At 44.0% G+C, this 21933-nt stretch overlaps 1 pseudogene; it reads left to right on the forward strand.

Annotated features, from left to right (window-relative positions):
* LOC116589409 overlaps positions 1-19665 on the forward strand; it is a 245749-nt pseudogene extending 226084 nt beyond the window's left edge.
* The last annotated feature ends 2268 nt before the right edge of the window (positions 19666-21933 follow it).

The following is a 21933-nucleotide window of genomic DNA, read 5'->3' on the forward strand; positions in this document are numbered from 1 at the left end:
CTTGTATTAAAATTAAAGAGTATAAACTAATGTTTTTTAAGAGCTTGCCTACAGCTAATTTCCACACCTGAAATTCTTGGCCTTTGTTAGTAGCATACCTGGAAATTAAAAGTTTAAGTTCTCCTTTGCTTCAATTTAATATTTTGCACTCTTTGGATTGAATTTAATATGTTGAATGTTTTCAATTTGATTTGTGGTAGAGGCTTTAGCATTTTCTACTTCTATGCAAATTTCTTTTTTTTTTTTAAGATTTTATTTATTTGTCAGAGAGAGAGAGGGGGAGAGAGCAAGCACAGGCAGACAGAGTGGCAGGCAGAGACAGAGGGAGAAGCAGGCTCCCTGCCGAGCAAGGAGCCCGATGTGGGACTCGATCCCAGGACGCTGGGATCATGACCTGAGCCGAAGGCAGCTGCTCAACCAACTGAGCCACCCAGGCGTCCCTTATTTTTTTTTTTTTAAGATTATATTTTATGCAAATTTCTTAAAGCAGAATTATTTGCATGTTTTTCTGCCTTCACAGAAGGCAAAGTTTCTTTTCTTTTCAGGTTTTTTTTATAACAAAGTAGTCATTCAATTATTTATTTCATGTCCTCCACACTAGACGTGGACCCGTGTTTATGTATTTCTCATTCATCATTATATTCCCAGCACTAGATCAGTGTCTGGCTTATAGTCACCACTCAAGAATATCTGTTGATTGAAAGATAAACAGACTTCATAAGCACAGAGAAAAATTTGGTGGTTGTCAGAAGGGAGAAGGTGGGAGGAATGGGCAAAATAGGAGAAGGGGATTAAAATTTTAGGATAAGAGCAGATTTCTTAAATAGGACACAAAAAGCATCACCCATAAAAAAAGACCGATGAGGTGGACAACATTGAAATTAAAAACTTCTGTTCATAAAAAAACACATTAAGAGAATGAAAAGGCCAGGCCAGGCTAGGAAATGATGGTTGTAATACATAAAACTGGCAAAGGACTCACATCCAGATATATAAAGAATGATCCAAGTCAGTGAGAAATAAAGATTGGCAACCTAAATTTAAAAAAATGACCAAGAGGCTAGAAAGTACTAATGAGGGCAGCAGAAAGGCCTACTGACAGGTGGACAAATGCTCCACCTCCTTTTTAGGGAAACATACTGGAAGCATGAGGAGATGGCTCTGAGCACCACCAGAGTGGTCAAAACTGCAAAGCTGACCAGGATGTGAAGCAGCTTTCTGAAGCCTTGATGGGGTGTGAATGGAAGACCATTCTGAGTACTGTCCACATTTGCTGTACAGCTAAACAATGGCAAACCCAGCGATTCCAGAACTAGGCATGCCCCCAGAAAATGCATTTACATATGCACCAGAAGACACATACAAGAATGCCTGCAATAACATTATTCATAATTCCATTTGTATGAAACTTAAAAATCAAGAAATACTAATCAGGACAGTGATGAGTTTGGGGAGAAGTAGTGTACTTCAAAGGTACTTGGTCTAGATGGTGGTCACCAAGGTGTGTTTATTTTGTGATAATTCAGTGAGCTGTAAAACTTGTGACTTGTATACATTTATATATGTGTGTTATATTTCAATAAAAAGTTAAGAAAAGTTTTAAATACTAATTGACTAATGAATGGATTAACAAATGAATATTAAGAAAGGTTTCTTTTTGATTTAACTGGGCATCAGCTGGACTTTGGCACTGTCCCTTACCATGATTAGTGAGGTTGTTAGTAAATGCGTGACCTGGGTTTGTAAATTGTACTTGTTTGTTGCATTGATGTTTGCCTGTAGTGATTCTTTATTTGTTTGTAAAATATTAACCTTGGGCTGAAATTAGCAGATACATTTTTTGCAAACTACTCCTAGATTTTAAAGCTTATAAAAAAATTGAAATGTATGTTTTTTAAATTTATTTTTTATTTATTTTCAGCATAACAGTATATATTATTTTTGCACCACACCCAGTGCTCCATGCAATCCGTGCCCTCTATAATACCCACCACCTGGTACCCCGACCTCCCACCCCCGCCCCCTCAAAACCCTCAGATTGTTTTTCAGAGTCCACAGTCTCTCATGGTTGACCACCTCCCCTTCCAATCTCCCCCAATTCCCTTCTCCTCTCCATCTCCCCATGTCCTCCACGCTATTTGTTATGCTCCACAAATAAGTGAAACCATATGATAATTGACTCTCTCTGCTTGACTTATTTCACTCAGCATAATGTATGGTTTTTTAATGTCTTTTTGAGCTCTCATGATTGAGTTTTGATCACATTTTAGAGTAGCTAACACATGGTTAAAAAAAGACAAAAGAAAGAAGACTCTCATTCTTAAAGCTGATCAGCTCAGACAGAGGAGCAGATGTCCATTTCAAGGAGTCCATTTCAGGCCAGAGAAGATAAGGAATGTCCTTGAAACAAAAGCAGTTTTGACACCTGCATGGGAATATTCTTTCAGGGCCCTGTTCTGAGGTAGACTCACCGATAATTGGCTCCAATTATCATAACCACTAACCAGTAAATGAACGAGGAAGAAGGCCCCACATACAAGAAGAATAACCTGGGTCTATTAAGAGGAAGAACAGTGAAAGAGTCAGTGTCCCTTTCATTAGCTTCACCTGGCAAGCTGTGTTTATTACGAGGAGTAGGCCTATTTAGATAACATCATCCAACACATCAGGAAGGTTACTATTAGCCTGGTGAGTGGCTAGACATACTCTGTCAAGGTCAGAATCCTGATTTAGAGTCATGAAGGCCTTGACATAGGGTACCTCAGTCAATTTTCCCTTTTTCCTGCAGAACAGATCTAAATGGTAGATCATACTGAAACTCAGCGTCTCATGAATTGGCCATTTTTCCTCATCTAATAAGGAGTACCGAGGCCATGAATGGTTACAGAGAAAATCAGTTTTGTCTTTCTTAAATCTTGTGATCTGAATTGATGCTAGTGGGTTAAAAGACATCCCAAGGGAGAGCCCTTGGGGGCTGAAGCAGATCCCATGTTCCTAGAGAAGCAGAGAAGGTCCATTAACAAGAAAATCCCCCATACTCCCCTGTGACGTCCTATGCAGGATATGTCAGAGTTTCCCATTGTCAAAGTGACTGGAGGTGTGCCTAGAACAAAACTGCTGTGAACACTTAGAGCCTTGTAGGAGGGATGCTGTTGCCCCCCACCTCCCCATAGCATTCTAGACTACAAATTGATGCTGGTGAATTCACTGAAATACCGTGACATGCCATGAAGAACTTGCCATTTTTAACCTATGGAAAACAATAGACGTTTTATGAGGAGAAATTACCCAACATGGTGATTCAAGCTATGATTAGAGGACACTGATAAAAAATTGTAAAGATATAAATCCTTCATGGTCTAAGTAACATCCCAATGCATGTAGTCTTTACAGTCAACTTCCCTAGGTGTGGGCCAAAGTGGGTGAAGAGAATGGGAGATAGGCTCCCAAGTTAGATGATAGGTACACTTTTGGAGAGCACAGAATAATGTTTAACTTGTTGAATCAACATATTGACATCTGAAAAATAACATTGTCAATTACACTCATAAAAATGAGTCAAAAAATTAAAATAAATTAAGTTTTACCTTATTAGAGGTTTTTAAAAAGTGGGTTTAATACTTTCTACCAACTGGCACATTAGAAATTCACAATTATTTTTACCTTACCATTGTTTTAAAGCCTAGTTGTTTGTCTGGAAATGTTTTGAAAGCACTTGAAGGTATTATGTGCTATTATATTATATGCTAACAGCTATTATATGGCTGCTAAAGTAGAAAGTGCAATCTTAACACCCCACTAGATAATTTATATTTTGAGCAAGAAAAATCATTCATGGCCAGTGAAGAGTGTTTGTTAACAAATAGCTGGACCGTGAGTCTGATGAACTGGCAGTGTGTGGGTGGGGGGAATGAAGTTTGCTGTTTGGTGTCTTTCCTGCAATGTCTCCAGGTGTCTTTCCAGTGTCCTTCAGGAAAATCTTCCCTATGCTTTGTCATTCCTTCCCCTCCTCTTCCAACATGGGATCCAAGGGACAGCATTCAAGGGAGATAAGCTTTCTGGCCCAATCATGCTGGGCCACTGTTGAATCCAAAGTCCCCTTCCTTCTCCTCTTTCATCCTGAGTTGGGTGGAGCTGGGGGCTGGGCTGGGCCTGAGGACTGGGGTGTATGTTGGGGGCAGTGCTGGTGCAGCTCCAGCACTCCTACTTCTAGAAAGTTCCTGGAATAAGGATTATTACATGGTAGGGCTCATGTCTTCCTTCATCTCTGTTGCATGTGTGAGAATAAATGGTCATAAGAACAACTTTTTTTTTTCCCTCTGTTCTTGTCCCTCCCCCCGCCCCCCTGTTCTTGTATAGAATTCCCCTAATGTCTCTCAGGCCTTGAGGAGTCTCCCTGTTGGGCAGGGAAAGTTGGTGGCAGTGGGGAATGGACCTGGAGGCTAATATTGGTCCTTGTTCATTCATTATTTTTTCAATTAAGATGGGTTTTCTCAATATTCCTGACTCTAAGTGGATATTGGCAGAAATGCACATTTGGGGATAACAGCATGGGATGTGTTCAGATATATGTAGAAGTCATGGGTTTACACAGAGTCTTAATATGTCCGAACAGATATCTGGGCAGAAACTTGCATGCATTGATGGGTCGGTCTTTGTTTCATTAAAACAAATGTAGCAGATGATTCAGAACAATCAAAAGTGAACACAGGCTGAGAGATGCTTTGCTGGGAGCAAGGCCATGTCATTGCTCCTAAGCAGGAAAATGCTGGGGAGCCACAGGACAGGGTGTGTGTGGTGGGATCCACAGTGTCCTCCCTGCTCCTCTTCCAGCTGCCCGCTGGGGGCGCTGCAGGACAGTGCATCCCCTACTCCTTCCTGTGTCTCCCTGGGGTGAGTGAGAGCACCAGGAAGCTCTGCTGGTATCTCCATCTGTCCTATTAGTGGAGGCCCTGGCTCTAGAAATATTTTTGTGATCTTCCAACTGCTAGTAGTATATAAATTTTAAGAGGATTTCCCAAATGTAAACAAGAACAAGGGACCATGATGCTTGTCTAATGAGGTTATGTTTTAGAAAATGAAAAATATGAATTTCACCATGAAAAGTGTGAAAATAAATTTGCCCCAATTTCTTTTTTCCTGGCTTTGTTGGTATCTGAGCAGTTATTCTCCAATGAATTCAATGCACCCAGCTATTTACAGGTTATGGAGTATGTGTTAAGTAGTAGTCTACGTACAAAGCTGACAGAATCCCTATCTTCACACAGTTTACATTCTGTCAGGAGACAGCAAACCACAATGCCATATAATCTACATCTGTTAGAGGAGTGGGGAGCATGGGACAAAGAAGTAGAGCAGGTGGGACAGTTGTGGGGGCAGGAGTAGCTTTGGGCAGGCAGCAGTGCTCCATAAGGTAACCAGTGTAGGCAGTGAGATAGGAACAAAGATGGGAGGAGATGGGGTACCAGCCTGTGAGGATTCCAATGGAAACAGTGTCTCCACAGGGAAGAAAATCCTGGGCAAAGCTGGCAGAGTGCTTGGATCATCAAGGAGCAGAGAAGGCACGTATTGGCTGGAGCAGACTGAATGAGAAGGAGAGAAGCAGGAGTTGAGAGTCAGAGAGCTCTGTGAGGTCTTCCTCTTGGGATTTCAGACCATGTGGGGAACTAGGGAGCCGTTGCAGGGCTTTGAGTCAAGTAAGGGCATGGTTTTACCTACAGGCTAAAAGGATCACACACATGGGGTTGGGGAGAGGATAGTCCCAGGGAGACTAGTCACTGTCATCCCCCAGGTGAGACCGACAACTCAGCCACATTTGAGTAGCACAGGAGGTGATAAATTGCTCTTCAGAGGTCCAGCAGGGCTGTTCCTACAGAAGATTGTTTCATGGCTTGTCCACCCGTACTCAGAAGGCCAAGGGCTGTCAGGGGTGGTGGTGGAGGGAACCTTCTTCTGTAGCTAGTACTGATTTGGTGCCTGTGGCCTACAGAATAGGGGAAGATTTTAATGGAAGCAGCTGTGGGCTCCAGTTTTCAGTGCATATGGAATTCAGTAGAGGAAAAACACATGTACAGAAATAATGAACTTAGGAGCAGGTGTGGGGAAGTTGCTGGGTGTGGACCCATGAGCAGAGAGTTCCCACCTAGGCAACAGCAGTGCTCTTTGGTGAGTTTTCAGTCGTGTCCCAAGAGGAGGCAGGTTAGAGCTGTGGTTCTCAGAGTGTGGTCCCTGGAACACCAGTATCAACATCCCCACCACCTCCTTAGAAATGCACATTCTTGGACCCACTCCAGACCTGCTGAAACAGGAGCTCTGAGGGTGGAGCCCAGCAGTCTGTTTCATAGGCCTTCCTGGTGATTGTGATGCCTGTGGAAGGTTAGAACCATTGCGTTAGAGTCCTTTATGGAAGGACCTCCTGGAGCCAGGAGCACAGGCTCCTGAGGAGTCTTGTTGACACCATTTCTGGGTCTCAAAATTGTAAGATGATCTTTCCCTGATTCAGAATGGTCAGAGCTGAGTCCCTCAGGTTAGGGTCTCCTGCCTGACACTTATCTCCTCCTACCTGGGACTCCCAACTGACAGTTTGTTCCCTGCCCCTGGCCTTTCTCACTCCTATGTCTGTGTCCACAACAGAGTTCATGGCCTCACTGGTGAAGACCTTCCTCATCAGGGAGGAGGCAATCCCGCACATCCATAATGTCCAGGCTATCAACAACAGGCTGTATGCCTGCTTCTTTCGACAAGGAAACGTCTGTGAATCTGTCTGTTCGGAGGTGAAGGTGACAGATGGGTTGTTGACCTATATTAGGTCCTGCAGTATTAGAGTTAGGAGCCACCTCAGAGCCAAGTAAATCAGCCCCTTATTTTTCAGGTAAAGGAAAGGAAGTCTTTCACTTATTCAGATTCAGTTATTCAGTATAAATATAGAGAACCCGTACTAAGTACCAGGTTCCCTTTTAGATACCTGGACACATCAGTGAACAAAAGAACGGTCTCTGCACTGCAGCATTTATATTCTAGAGGCAAATAATAGATACATGGATGGGGGCTAAAGGATGTTAGATGTTAATGAGTAGGCATTTTGAAGAGTGGATATCTGAGGGTGAGAGTTCCAAGAAGAGGAACATGCATCTGAAACACTTGAGGAAGGAAGGTGGTTTCTGAGTCTGTGCACACACAGAGTCCACATAGTTGGTAAGAAAGGTGAATGGGAGGGTGGGGAGAAGTGACAATCCTGGAATAAAGAGGTGTTCCTGGTCCATGGGCACAGAGAAGAGAGTGATCATGAAAAGCTCATGAGAAGGTCACACTTGAGCAGGTACCTGAGTGAAGCACATAGTGTTCCAAATAGTCCTGCAGGTTGATGAACTGGACTATCAGGGGCACAGAGAGCATGGTTACTGTGGTTATTACAGTTAACCAAATAGTCCAGAGACTGGAATGCGTGTGCTCTGTGGGGCACAGGTATGGAATTTAGGCTGGAAGTGGACAGGGATTTTGTTGGGCAGGGGTGGAGGCAGACGTCAGCGTAGAGGTCTTTATGTGCTGTGTAATGGAGTTTGGATGCAGACCTAAGGAAAATTTAAACAACTGTGCAGGAGTTTGCTTTAACAGCATGAAGGATGGAGACTGGAGGCATGGATGTAGTTACATAGAGGAAGTTTGGCTGTCTGACTCTGTGTAGGGGCAGCTGGGTAGAAGAGGAGGCATCTGGTTCCACAGAGGTTTGGAAAGTAGACTCAACTGAGTGTGAAGGTTTGGGGACAGAGTTCAGAGGTGGGACAGAAGACTACAGAGAGTCAGAGGGCTCACAGAATGTAAGGAAGGCTGAAGGATTGGGGATATTTTAATCATTGTCCTATCACAGATGGGTCCAATCATGAATTAGTTCAGGATTTGAGTTGGAAGTATCTGTGAGGAATGTCAGAGCTAACCCCCAGGGATGTGGATATTAGGGAAACAGCTCAGGAGGTATGTAGGGTTGTCAATGGTGGAAATGATGACCAAGTGGCAGTGGGTGTGCAAGCAGATGCCCTAGAGAGTGTGTGAGGTGAGAAGAGCAGAGAAGGATGGATCCTGGGACCAAATTCCTCCTTCCATCACTCTGAAGGATGGACCGCTGCCCTCATGTTCAGGGAGAGGAGCCCGCACTCTGTGCCTGCAGCAGTCCCGGTGCACTTTCCTTCTGTTCCCTGGGTCAGGACTACTGTTTTGCTCCCTGTAGAGGCCACTCCTCAAAGAGACCCCAGAATGCAATGCTGTCCCTGGAGCTGTGTGCAGAAAGACTCTGCTGGGATTCCTGGATTCTCCAGCTTCTCTCTTGCAGGTATGGGCTCTACTCCTCAAGTGCACATCCAAGCAGCAGAGGAGGATGGGGTCCAAGTGTTGTGCATGGCCTTGGGGTGGTTTCTGAAGCCTCAGATATAATGGAGAGTCTCAGAAGGTGGAAGTTCCTGATATTCTCTGAGATATATGCCCAAGACAGTGGGAGGCTGTTTAGTTTGGAGCCTTCTCTGGTGGGTGAAGAACAGCTCTTCAGGCAATGTGATCTGCCGTGTCTTCAGCCTCATTCTGGGCCAGGGGAAGGCAATGGCTCTTTTCATTTCAAGTCAGTGCTCTTTCTAGGAGGGAGGGGCAGGTGTTCCTGGGTATGCTTGGCTGGTCTGTTCTGGTCCGTGTCCCTGACAGGGTCTCTGGCTGGGCACAGAGGCCTTCTTTCCTAGGGCCTCTCCTTGGAAGCCAGCTTTCAGAGTGAGCCTGAACTTGCTGATGGTCTTAACCCTTGGGACTGCCTACCACACCAAGAGAGAACATACCGCAAAGTGGCAGGAGATGCAGGAACAGGAGAAACTGCATGAGGACAAGCAAAAGGACTGGAACACAAAGGAAAGTGTTCTGAATGCCAGAGGTAAGGCAGGAAAGGTCTGTGAATGTGGAAGCTGGTATGGAGGAAAAGTGGACAGGAAGGCCCTTGGCCTGAGCAGGTGGCCAAGTAGTTTCATAGAGGACAGTTGGGGCTGTGGAGGCTGGAGGGGTCTGGAGTTAGATCTTATTATAGGATACAGAGAGATCTTCTGGTGGGTTTTGCAGGTGCAGTCTTTGCTGTTCTTAATGATGGGAGTTCATGCCTATCTTTCAATTTCTTTCAGATGATCTGCAAGCAGATCTTGGTAAGTTCTGTTCTTTCTCCAGAACTTTCTGCATCCCCTTTGTAGGAGATGGTCTGGTTCTCACCTTCTGTTTCCTGTGTTGCCTTTCAGACTGGAGGAAATCCATTTACCTGGCTGGTGAGTGACTTTCCAGATATCCTTTTGTCTTCCGTCTTAATTAAGCCAAGAGGTACCCCTCTCCTTGTTTCATGCAGAGGCATGTGGACCCTTCCTTGGGGGCAGAAGTGGAAGCTGGTGGGAGGCAGACCCCACTCCGTGAGCTTTCCCTAATCTATGCCAGTGTTTTCTACCCAGTTCTTGGGAATCTGGGTGTGATGGGGGTCCCTGGAGTCTGTTGTGCATCTTGGCTTTATTCTAATACTGACCTACCCACCATATTGCTTGCTTTTTAGCCTTTAATATAACTAGTTCTGTTAGCATGTGGAATCCGAAAGCCAGCTGCTCTGAAATTTCATTAGAGAAGGTATAAAAATAAATGGGGTTCATTAAACAAAGGAGTGGTCCTGACCGCATAATACCAACTGGGTAGAGTGTGTTTTCTCCAGTTCCTGGAAGTTGTGGTCACAAAGTGGTGGGTAGAGGACTGGAAAGACTATGTGTGAGAGTGCGGTGGGATGAACTGTCAATGCCCCCAAATAGCGATGTGTTATCTGAGAAAGACTGGCCACCTTTACCCCAGAGCTCACCTCACATCCCTGTCCTGAAGTCATCCTCCCTTTTGACTTCTTTCTTAAATATCTCTGTTATCGAAATCACTGAATGTAGTAATAACTTTTTTACAATTATGGAATAATGCATATTTTATTCCCTCAAATATTTTCCTATAGTCTATAATTCTCAGTTAATAGGTGCAAAATCCAGTGCAAGTAGAATAAGTTTTTTTTTTTTAAGGTTTTGAGGCAAGTGAGAGCTAAATGACTTGGCAAAGGACTCAAAATTGCTGTGGACAGGAGTGAAACTCAGCCTACAATGCAGACTTCCTGACCTGTGGTCCAGGGACTTTCCCTCAATACCCTGCTGTCAGCACGTGGCAGGAGGTCATCTCCTCTCCAGATTTTCCCTGCTCTGCAGCTAGTGTCACCTATATTCCAGAGGGCAGACAAGGGTCTGTAGATGAATGCTGAGCAGGCTTGTTCTGACTGAGTTCTCACCAGGGTGTGCTCCCTTTCAGCCAGGAGGAAGGCACAGCTATATGCAGGTAAGTAACTCTGGGGTTCCTGGTGGCCTTAACTCCCCAGCCTCAACTCTGCCCCATTCTGTGTCATGTACCCCACATCAGGACAGGGTTGGTGTACATGCTGTCCTTGTCACTTCTGTCTTCTCCCTCTGGAAGACTGCAGGGACTGTTCTTGGGAACACAGATCTGCCTCCATTCTGACCCATTCTCTACTATAGGTGGCTGTTGGGGTTAGCAACACCCTCTGAACACACATTTTTAACTGATTATTTTGGTTTGTTCAATGTCAATAAAGGGGTCATTTATAAGGAGAGTCTGGAAAAGGGTAGTGATTGTATAGATTAGAAATTCCGATGTCAAAAGATTTCAGAAATCATGTTTGTCTGCTTAGTACTTAGGTCTTCCTTTTTTTTTTTTTTTTAAAGATTTTATTTATTTATCAGAGAGAGGGGGGGGGAGAGAGCAAGCACAGGCAGACAGAATGGCAGGCAGAGGCAGAGGGAGAAGCAGGCTCCCTGCCAAACAAGGAGCCGATGTGGGACTCGATCCCAGGATGCTGGGATCATGACCTGAACCAAAGGCAGCTGCTTAACCAACTGAGCCACCCAGGCGTCCCTACTTAGGTCTTCCTAAGTGGATTCTTGGTCCTGAATCCATTTTACCCTGAAATTCCTACTTTTAATAGATCTAAGTTTGGTTTTCCTGCTTCTTGCTGGTCCCCTGGTATGTTCTTCATTTCACTTTCTCATGCACTGACTCCTTGTCCAAGCTGGGTTTCTTCCTTTAAACTTCTTAGTTGCTGAGGAATTAAATGCTTTAGAATAGGTGTTCTGAATGTGAGATCTAGAACCCCCTGGACAGTTATGGATTCCTGGGAGTGGGGTCTGTGAACCACCCTCAGTATATACAAAATCTTGTATATATATTTGTGTAGCTTGAAGAATAACACATTTTAAAATATATTACACTGCAATCTATAGTACATGTTTAATATATAACATTGTGATAGATGATGTGTATAGATTTCAAAAAACAGTCACTAATGATTGTTCCCAACCATTGTCATTCGTTTTAGAATATTGCACTTGCCTGATGGGCTCTGCCTTCTTTGGGTTTATTAGGGGCAATGTGTGAAGTTTCTAGAAGGACACATCTAGAGGAGTGAGAATTGTTTACCTCAGAAAGGTGGGGAGGAAATCAGGGAAGGGAAAACTGGTAGGGAAGAGAGGAGGAGATAAGAAGGAAAGTAGAGAGCCTGTGATTCCTCTTGGAGAGATTTTGGGTGGCTCAGAGCAGTGGAAGTGAGACCAGAAATCGCAGTCACAGTGGTTAAATTGGGAAGTACTATGAGGGTGTGCAAGGTATTTGGGTGCATGAAAAGTAATAACCTTTGACATCTGTCTGAACCATTTCTAAAAAGACATATTTATTTTAATTATCTAACTGAGTTTGCTTCTGATAATGGGATCATCTCAACCTTCTGGTGGAATTGGGACCAGATTGTGATCAGGGTGATCCTAATGCAACGAAAGTTTATCCAGAGCATCCATTAACAATGGGGTGGGTTAAGATCTGGGCCCTTTGAACCTGTGTAATATGTGGTCTTATGTGTTTGGCTGTTTGAGTTCACCATCAGGGATAATGACTGTGACAGCAGAGAAGGGGGAGCCATGGGTGAAGGAGGCCTGGGGGCCAGATGTATGAGGAAATCCCTTCAGAGAGCCTTACTGGTTCTTGGGATTTATTTGTTAAAAATGGGGATCAACTATTCTTCTTTTAGCATCTCTCCCTTCTCTATTGAACTGAAGCACATGTGTGTCAAAGTATACCTTGTAACAGACTCTTAACTCTAGAGAAGAAAGTGAGGATTACTGGAGGGGCATGGGTGGAGGTTGGCTAGATGAAGGACAGGGATTAAGGAGGGCACTTGTGATGAGCGCTGGGTGTTGTATGTAAGTGATGAGTCACCAAAAGCTCCACTTGAAACTAATACTACACTGTATGGTAACTAACTGGAATTTAAATAAAAACTTGGAAAGAAAAAGAAGCCTATGTGGGAAAATAATGTGAACTTTGTATAGCTGTTTATTTTGTCAGGACAGACACCCTTACAGTAGAATCAACATTTTCACATTGATGGACTGACTCATAGTGTGAGGTGGACTAATGTCTGATCTCATCTTATTCATGAAATTGTCAAAATAATCCATAATGAAAGACTTGCTGTGGAAATGAAGTGAAGAATGCACTTAAGTTTCTGAAATGGATAGCATAGCTCTGGATGCATTGTAGAGTCTCAGAATGGAATGCCAACTTCCTTTTTTCTCTTTCTTCTCCTTCTCCTTCTGATTCCTCTTCTTTGCTAATGTGTATCAGTATTTATATAGAAATGTGTTCACTGGGAGTCAACGAATCTCTCAGTGAAGAACAAGTAAACAAAGTTTCTTCTTCTCAAAAGGTGACAGGGGTCAGCCCATTTTTTTAATTAAATTTATTTATTTTCAGCATAACAGTATTCATTATTTTTTCACCACACCCAGTGCTCCATGCCATCCGTGCCCTCTATAATACCCACCACCTGGTACCCCAACCTCCCACCCCCCCGCCACTTCAAACCCCTCAGATTGTTTTTCAGAGTCCATAGTCTCTCATGATTCACCTCCCCTTCCAATTTCCCCCAACTCCCTTCTCCTCTCTAACTCCCCATGTCCTCCATGCTATTTGTTATGCTCCACAAATAAGTGAAACCATATAAGTGATCTGTTTCCATCAAGCAAATCAACACAGACAGAAAAGCCCATTTATCTGAATAAATCTATGTAAGTGGGAGTGGTGACATGTTCTTGAACATCCCAAATGTTCAAGAAAATGTCATTTCCTTATTTTTATGAATGTTCTAATTTTGTTCCGGAGTCTCTGCCCTATAGGAGGTAATAGCTCTCCCACTACAGACATTTCAGTCTTCTGACATATATAACTTTTGCTTTGATCAGTTAGCTTCCTTTGTTTTCCCAAAAGGGAGTATGAAGGTTGAAAGAGTTTATGTGTCCTTGGGCCATTGGGGGAGGAGGGCCCTGTGCTCTCCTCTTGCTCAACTCAGGACCTCAGGCTAGAGAGGGTAACTTGATCTGGTGCATAGGACACTTGGGCTTGGGGTTCCATTTAGGTCTTTGGGGACATTGTTTTCTCCCTCTGTCCCAACCCCATCTCAAGTTCCTTAATCATAATCACATCTGTAATGTTCTCTCTGTTGCAACAATTTCATAATTTCTAAGGCATTGGACATGGCCATATTTGGAACCTATCACATAATGTGTCTCCTGGTGCTTTTGATCTCTGTGAGGTATTACAGAGAGAAGTAGATGAGTAACCCCAATACTTTTGGGTTTCCCCATACATATAGTGATGATATTCCTCTCAATACTCCATTGAAAAGGGAAGCAAATTCATTAGTGTCTGACCTCTCATTGGATGTATGTCATTCCTTCTTCGAACTTCTTTCTCTATCTTCATTGAAATCTCTCTGTTGCCTCCTGACTGGGCCAGATTTCTCTAATTGTGGAGAGCCATCCAGCAGATGCAAGGAGTCACGTAGACGAAAATGCCTGAAGATTAAGGAAGTGAGAATGATTGGCTAGGTAGGGTATGGGTGCGCTCGTGGCTGATGCATGAACAGCACCAGGAGCCAAGAGAGAAATGCATGATTACTGCTTGAGAACAATAGAGCCCTCTGTGGTTACATAAGGGTTCACGAGGAGACTGAGTGCACAGGGCAGTGACTAGATAACTGGGCTGGACCGCCTACATGTATATATTGCCAGAACTTGCTTGAGATAGAAGTAGAAGTAAAAGTAATGATAGAAGTAGAAGTAGAAGTAGTACTAGTAGTAGTAGAGACGCTAATAGAAACCCTAATAAAGAAGTTTGCTCCTCATCACGTTTGCGGGTCGTTCTTGCTGGCGAGAGCGACAACTGGTGCCGACAACCCGGGAAACTGTCTGCATCGCAAAACGGAGATTGAGATAGAGCAACGATAAGGTAAGGAGTGCACCTATTTCTGTCTAGTGAGTGACAGGGAAAGTTCCTAGGATTAGGACAATACAAGTGAAAGTTTCCTCAGGATGGGGAACGAGTTTAGTAGACGTAGAATGGAAGATCCCCTAAAAGACGTTCTCAAGATGAACGGTACCCCCTTAAAGGCAAAAACAGCCAGGGCCTTTTTAAAAGAAGTAGCAGAGATTGCCCCCTGGTTTATAGAAGAAGGGCTCCTAAATGTGCCACAATGGGAACACCTGGGCGAGGACTTAAAACTCTGTCCCTCTACATCCCCGGGGACTCTCGCCGTGTGGTCCCTGGTGAAAGTATGTTTGCATTCCCCCCGAGAGCCCCTGCAGCAAGCAGTACTACAGGGAGGGGAAGTTTTTGAGCAAGTGAAAGAAGAATCCCGTAAGGGCTCCTCCCGAGACTCGGGCTCCTCCCGAGACTCTGACCTTGAAAGCGAAAGCTCAGAAGGGATGTCAGAAAGCGAGTTGCAGGAGCTAGGAAAGATAGAGGCAAACAACAAGAAGGAGGAATCTCCCGGTCTCCAGACAGACTTGGAAGCCATGAGGCAACGACTTGAGGATAAAGAGGTGGAATTGCAAAAGGTATTAGGAGAGTTAAGAGTGCAGGGAGAAGTAATGGCGCAGCTGAGAGCAGGGGTGGAAGCCGCAGTTGTGGCACAATCGAAATTAAAAATGAAAGTTACGCCGCTTCCGCATTCTAGCCCCACAGCGCCACCCCATGAGTGGCCCCCACCTTATAAGCCCAGCTGCACCAAGACGTGCTATTGTTCGGGCTGTGCCGCGGAGAATTGGAGAGAGGTCCTTGGCCCGGGGAAAGGTTTTTTTCCAGTGTTAGAAGATCAGAATCAGCAGAGGTACCACCAGCCACTAGATTTTAAGTTGGTGAAGCAACTGAAGGAGGCAGTTAGCAGCTATGGGCCCCAAGCAGCCTTTACGGTCTCCCTTGTGGAGTCGCTGGGAGCACTCTACCTCGCTCCCGAGGATTGGGCCAACCTGACCAGGGCGGTATTAAGTGGAGGACAATATCTAGAATGGAAAATCCAAAATCAGGACAATTGTCTGGACACGGCACGGAGAAATGCAGCCGCAGGTAACCCGCAGTGGAATTTGGAAATGCTGACGGGCACGGGGCCATATCTCGGGGCCCAAGTGCAGAGTACATACCCCCCTGCGGTGTATCAACAGAGAGCCACGGCGACCCTCAGGGCTTGGAAGACTCTGAGAGGGGCAGGAGACTTGCAAGGCCAATTATCCAAACCCGACCCGGTGCTTAGATGGCACCGAGGTTCCCTTTGTGTTTTCCCACAGGATGCGCCTGCTCCACTCTGGGTGCCGGAGTGGAACCTGTGGAGGGTGCTGGTGATGGTGATGATAGCGACGGAGCCAGTTCAACTGTGGTCGAGACAAGAGACTGCCCAGCTTCAAACCCTTCTTCAAATGGCTCAGCATAGAGTGCAATCTTCTCACCCTAACTCATGTTTGTTACTGACGCTTAAAGCTTTGTGAGCTCTTTATTCTCTCACTTCCCTTCCCTGACGCACGCATGGTATGTTGTAGTAACAATTGTAGGAGTACTAGTGGTAATTGTTCTTTTCATGTGCCTCCTGCCTTGTGCACTTAAAATTATACTCGCAAAAGTTTATAAGGCAAAAGCTATTGTACGTAACCACCAGTTAATCACTCGCAATAGGCTCAAAGTACCACCTTGAATGCCACTCAAGTATCTCTTGGCTCCGTCAGCGATTGGGTTAGTATGTCATAACAATCAGTCTCATTCCTCAAATACTGGGCAGGCATAAGAGCCCTGATCATGTTGATGATTCTGGCTCAAGTACTCCTTCTAAAATGCATCTGTAGAATTGCGCGACAACAGCGGCTATAGCAACGGGCTTTGGTCTAAGCCATGATGGCTCTGGAGGCTGGTACCTCCCCCAAATATGGCTTAGTATGCTGGATCGGTAGCCAGAGACGGGTAAGACTGATCCCTCACCATAGCAACCTAAGACAGGGGCTCTTCGACCAGGGGGAGTACCCGATGACGGGTAAGCATGTGTGCTGAGGATTGGCAACCTAAGACAGGCACGATCCCTGCCATATAAACAAATAAAAAAGGGGGAGCTGTGGAGAGCCATCCAGCAGATGCAAGGAGTCACGTAGACGAAAATGCCTGAAGATTAAGGAAGTGAGAATGATTGGCTAGGTAGGGTATGGGTGCGCTCGTGGCTGATGCATGAACAGCACCAGGAGCCAAGAGAGAAATGCATGATTACTGCTTGAGAACAATAGAGCCCTCTGTGGTTACATAAGGGTTCACGAGGAGACTGAGTGCACAGGGCAGTGACTAGATAACTGGGCTGGACCGCCTACATGTATATATTGCCAGAACTTGCTTGAGATAGAAGTAGAAGTAAAAGTAATGATAGAAGTAGAAGTAGAAGTAGTACTAGTAGTAGTAGAGACGCTAATAGAAACCCTAATAAAGAAGTTTGCTCCTCATCACGTTTGCGGGTCGTTCTTGCTGGCGAGAGCGACATCTAATGGAGTATCCAGAGTTCTCCTCACCCATGGCTGATAGTCATCCTTAAAGAGAAGCTCCACCAAGGAGCATTGTCTGTACATTGTCAGCCTACAAGATCAGTTCAATCAGTTAAATAAATGGAGGTCTTATGCCAAACTATGGAAAGAACCAAGATGTCCTTCAACGGACGAATGGATAAGAAAAATGTGGTCCATATACACTATGGAGTATTAGGCCTCCATCAGAAAGGATGAATACCCAACTTTTGTAGCAACATGGACGGGACTGGAAGAGATTATGCTGAGTGAAATAAGTCAAGCAGAGAGAGTCAACTATCACATGGTTTCACTTATTTGTGGAGCATAACAAATATGGAGGACAAGGGGTGTTAGAGAGGAGAAGGGAGTTGGGGTAAATTGGAAGGGGAGGTGAATCATGAGAGACTATGGACTCTGAAAAACAACCTGAGGGGTTTGAAGTGGCGGGGGGGTGGGAGGTTGGGGTACCAGGTGGTGGGTATTATAGAGGGCACGGATTGCATGGAGCACTGGGTGTGGTGAAAAAATAATGAATACTGTTATGCTGTAGATAAATAAATTAAAAAAAAAGAATTTTTAAAGAAATTTATTTATCTATTTTAGAGAGACAGACAAAATGAGTGGGAGGAGGGGCAGAAGGAGACAGAGAAAGAGAGAGAATACTCGAGCAGACTCCCCACCAAGTGCAGAGCTTAACACAGAGCTTGATCCCATGACTGTTTGAGATCATGACCCGAGCGGAAATCAAGAATCAGGTGCTTAACTGACTGAACCACCCAAACACCACCGAGAACTCAGAAATTTTGATTCCTCCAATTCTTTCTTAAGAAAACTTAGCTTTCAGGGTGGATGTGTAGCTAAGGATTAAGAAAGCATGAATCATGAGAGACTGTGGACTCTGAAAAACAATCTGAGGGGTTTGAAGTGGTGGGGGGTGGGAGGTCGGGATACCAGGTGGTGGGTATTATAGAGGGCACGGATTGCATGGAGCACTGGGTGTGGTGAAAAAATAATGAATACTGTTATGCTGAAAATAAATAAATTAAAAAAAAGAAAGCATAGTTTGATACTGAAAACTGGGAATAGAATCTTATTTTCAGATTGTTACCCAACGTCTCAGTGGTGTTAAGTTTTATGGCCTGTATTTCCTGGGAAGGGTGTAGTAGGATGGCTCCAAGTGTGTGTGTGTGTGTGTGTGTGTGTGTGTGTGTGTGTGTGTGTGTGTGTGTAAAAGAAATAAATTCATTGGTTGAATGTTTCCAAAGTATATTTCCCTATAATTCTTGCATCACTGTATTTCAGATGCCTAGATATTGACATTGTTGTGTACAATCTCCTCAAATCTCTGGTTTTTGTTCACTTTTGGGAAATGTGCTTCCCTTGTAGATTGGCAGAAGGAGAAGTTCCAGGCCTGTGAGTTACTTTCATTTATTTCTGGGTGTTGCTACTGCCGCCTGATGGCTGCTGACATGTCCTTCAGCTTGCTGATGATACAGATGCTGGCACCATCAATGGTGGTGGGCTTGGATGGGGCTGTGAAAGTCATGTAGCTGGGACTGGTGGGTGTGAGTGATATTGGATGCTAAAGAGATATCCCTCAGTCCATGGAATATCGTCTGATCCTTAAGTGTCCTGTGACATAGCTAACCGCCTAATCACTCTCATGGTTACTTCTCTTGTTTGGAGGGCTATGGGCTTGAGTCACAATGCTCTAATCTCAGAAGGCTTAGACCTCCCTGCAGCTAGGTATCTTGGGGGGTGATGGGGGTGGTGGTGTGCCTTCTTATAGGGCAGGGGAAGGCCTTGCATAATTGGCAACTCTCTCTGCAGTATCTGGCACTCTAGATCCAGAGTCTGCACATCCTGACCTTGATGTCTCTGATAAAAGACTAATATGATCTGAATGGACACATTTGAGGATACAGGAGAGACACAGCATCCTGGACTGTGAGCTCCAAACATCACAGTGATGTTACTGGGAGGTGAAAATCAAGAGTGGAAACAGAAATGAGTGGGTTCTGGGGGTCTGTAGGGAAGGTGTGAAGAAGTAGGACTGGCACAAGAGTTCCCAGAAAAGGGGTTCTGGACTGTGGGCACTTTGCCAATATATATTATGCCTGCACCATCACTGTGAGTCAACTAATCCTTGTGCAAGTTCTCCACAGGGTAGGGGTTTTCCTGGACCTCAACAAAGGTGTTGTCTGCTTTTATAACATGACTGATAGCTTCCATATTTTCTCCTTCCCTTTAGCTTCCTCCACTGGCTCTCTGTTTCTATACATCATGTCTCGGTCAGGAGATGTGTCCCTGACCATTTTCTCTGTGGTGGGTGGGCCTGGAGAGGACCCTGTGCTTTATTCTTCTTTGGAAGAGACTGTGAACCTTTCAGGACAGGGGTTCAGTCCAGGCTCTGGTGTTGATGGTGCTTTCCAAGGAGCCAAATCTTCATTACTTTCTTGTAGCCCAATGTTATATCCCCCTTAGGGCCCAACATAGTCTCAGACCCCTCATGGTGGTTCTTATTGAAGCTGCAGACTCCCTGAAGCAAAAGGATTGAGGCTGGTCCTGGGTGAGCTGGTGTCCTGCCCTCCTGTTCTGGATATAGACTCCTGGTGTGGTTATGAGAATAGTTAGTTTAGACCTTATGCTCAGGTAGCAGAAGATAAAAGTTGACTCTTGTTTGAGCTGATTTGGGGTAGGCTGAATTTTAGTGCCAGAGGTCATGTTTCTTTTGGTAATGAAAATTATTTCTTTTAAAAAGATTTTAATCATCATTTATATTTCATGTATATTATCAGTGCCCCTATGTAAATTCAGCAAAAAATGAATTTACAAAGTGTCCTAGAGTTTATTTCTTATTTATTTATATTTTAAAAAAATTGTTCTCTAAATTCCAGTAGAGTTAATGTACAGGGTTAGATTAGTTTCAAGTGTACCATATAGTGATTCAACAATTCTATACATGTCTCAGTTCTCATCTTGGTAATTGTACTCCATAACTTCCCTCACATATTTCACCCATCCGTCACCCACCAACCACCACTAGTTTGTTCCCTATAGTTGAGTCTTTTGTGTTTCTCTTTTTTTCTTTATTAGTGTGTGTGTGTTTGTTTTTTCATGGAGCCTTTATACTGTTTGACATGAAGGAGATGAGGGCTGAATGAGTCTGCAAAATTTTAATTTTTCCACTTGATTTTTTTTTCTTGGTTATTTTTTTAAATTTATTTATTTTCAGCATAACAATACTCATTGTTTTTGCACAATACCCAGTCCTCCACGCAATCCATGCCCTCTCTAATACCCACCACCTGGTTCCCCCAACCTCCCACCCCCCGCCCCTTCAAACCCCTCAGATTGTTTTTCAGAGTCCATAGTCTCTCATGGTTCACCTCCCCTTCCAATTTCCCTCAACTCCCTCTCCTCTCTAACTCCCCTTGTCCTCCATGCTATTTGTTATGCTCCACAAATAAGTGAAACCATATGATAATTGACTCTCTCTGCTTGACTTATTTCACTCAGCATAATCTCTTCCAGTCCCAACCATGTTGCTACAAAAGTTGGGTATTCATCCTTTCTGATGGAGGCCTAATACTCCATAGTGTATATGGACCACATCTTCCTTATCCATTCATCCGTTGAAGGGCATCTTGGTTCTTTCCACAGTTTGGCAACCATGGCCATTGCTGCTATAAACATTGGGGTACAGATGGCCCTTCTTTTCACTACATCTGTACCTTTGGGGCAAATACCCAGTAGTGCAATGGCAGGGTCATAGGGAAGTTCTACTTTTAATTTCTTGAGGAATCTCCACACTGATTTCCAAAGAGGCTAAACCAGCTTGCATTCCCACCAACAGTGTAAGGGGGTTCCCCTTTCTCCACATCCAATACAGAAAGGGAAATTAGAGAATTGATTCCATTTACTATAGCACCAAGAACCATAAGATATCTGGGAATAAAGCTAACCAAAGAGGTAAAGGATCTGTACTCGAGGAACTACAGAACACTCATGAAAGAAATTGAAGAAGACACAAAAAGATGGAAGACCATTCCATGCTCTTGGATCGGAAGAATAAACATTGTTAAGATGTCTATACTGCCTAGAGCAATCTATACTTTTAATGCCATTCCGATCAAAATTTCCACCAGTAATCTTCAAAGAGCTGGAGCAAATAATCCAGAAATTTGTATGGAATCAGAAGAGACCCCGAATTGCTAAGGAAATGTTGAAAAACAAAAATAAAACTGGTGACATCACGTTACCTGATTCCAAGCATTACTACAAAGCTGTGATCACCAAGACAGCATGGTACTGGCATAAAAACAAACACATAGACCAGTGGAACAGAGTAGAGAGCCAGATATGGACCCTCAACTCTCAGATCAAATAATCTTTGACAAAACAGGAAAAAATATACAGTGGAAAAAAGACACTCTCTTCAATAAATGGTGCTGGGAAAACTGGACAGCTATATGTAGAAGAATGAAACTCGAACATTCTCTTACACTGTACACAAAGATAAACTCGAAATGGATAAAAGACCTCAATGTGAGACAGGAATCCATCAGAATCCTAGAGAAGAACATAGGCAGTAACCTCTTCAATATCAGCCACAGCAACTTCTTTCAAGATATGTCTTCAAAGGCAAAGGAAACAGTCAAGAAAACAAAGAGGCAACCCACAGAATGGGAGAAGATATTTGCAAATGACGGTACAGACAAAAGGTTGATATCCAGGACCTATAAAGAACTCCTCAAACTCAACACACACAAAACAGATAATCATATCAAAAAATGGGCAGAAGATATGAACAGACACTTCACTCAATGTGGTTTTAATTTGAATCTCCCTGATGGCTAGTGATGGTGAATATTTTTTCATGTGTCTGATAGCCATTTGTATGTCTTCATTAGAGAAGTGTCTGTTCATATCCTCTGCCCATTTTTTGATATGCTTATCTGTTTTG

Source organism: Mustela erminea, chromosome 4, assembly GCF_009829155.1.
Source record: "Mustela erminea isolate mMusErm1 chromosome 4, mMusErm1.Pri, whole genome shotgun sequence".
NCBI lineage: Eukaryota > Metazoa > Chordata > Mammalia > Carnivora > Mustelidae > Mustela > Mustela erminea.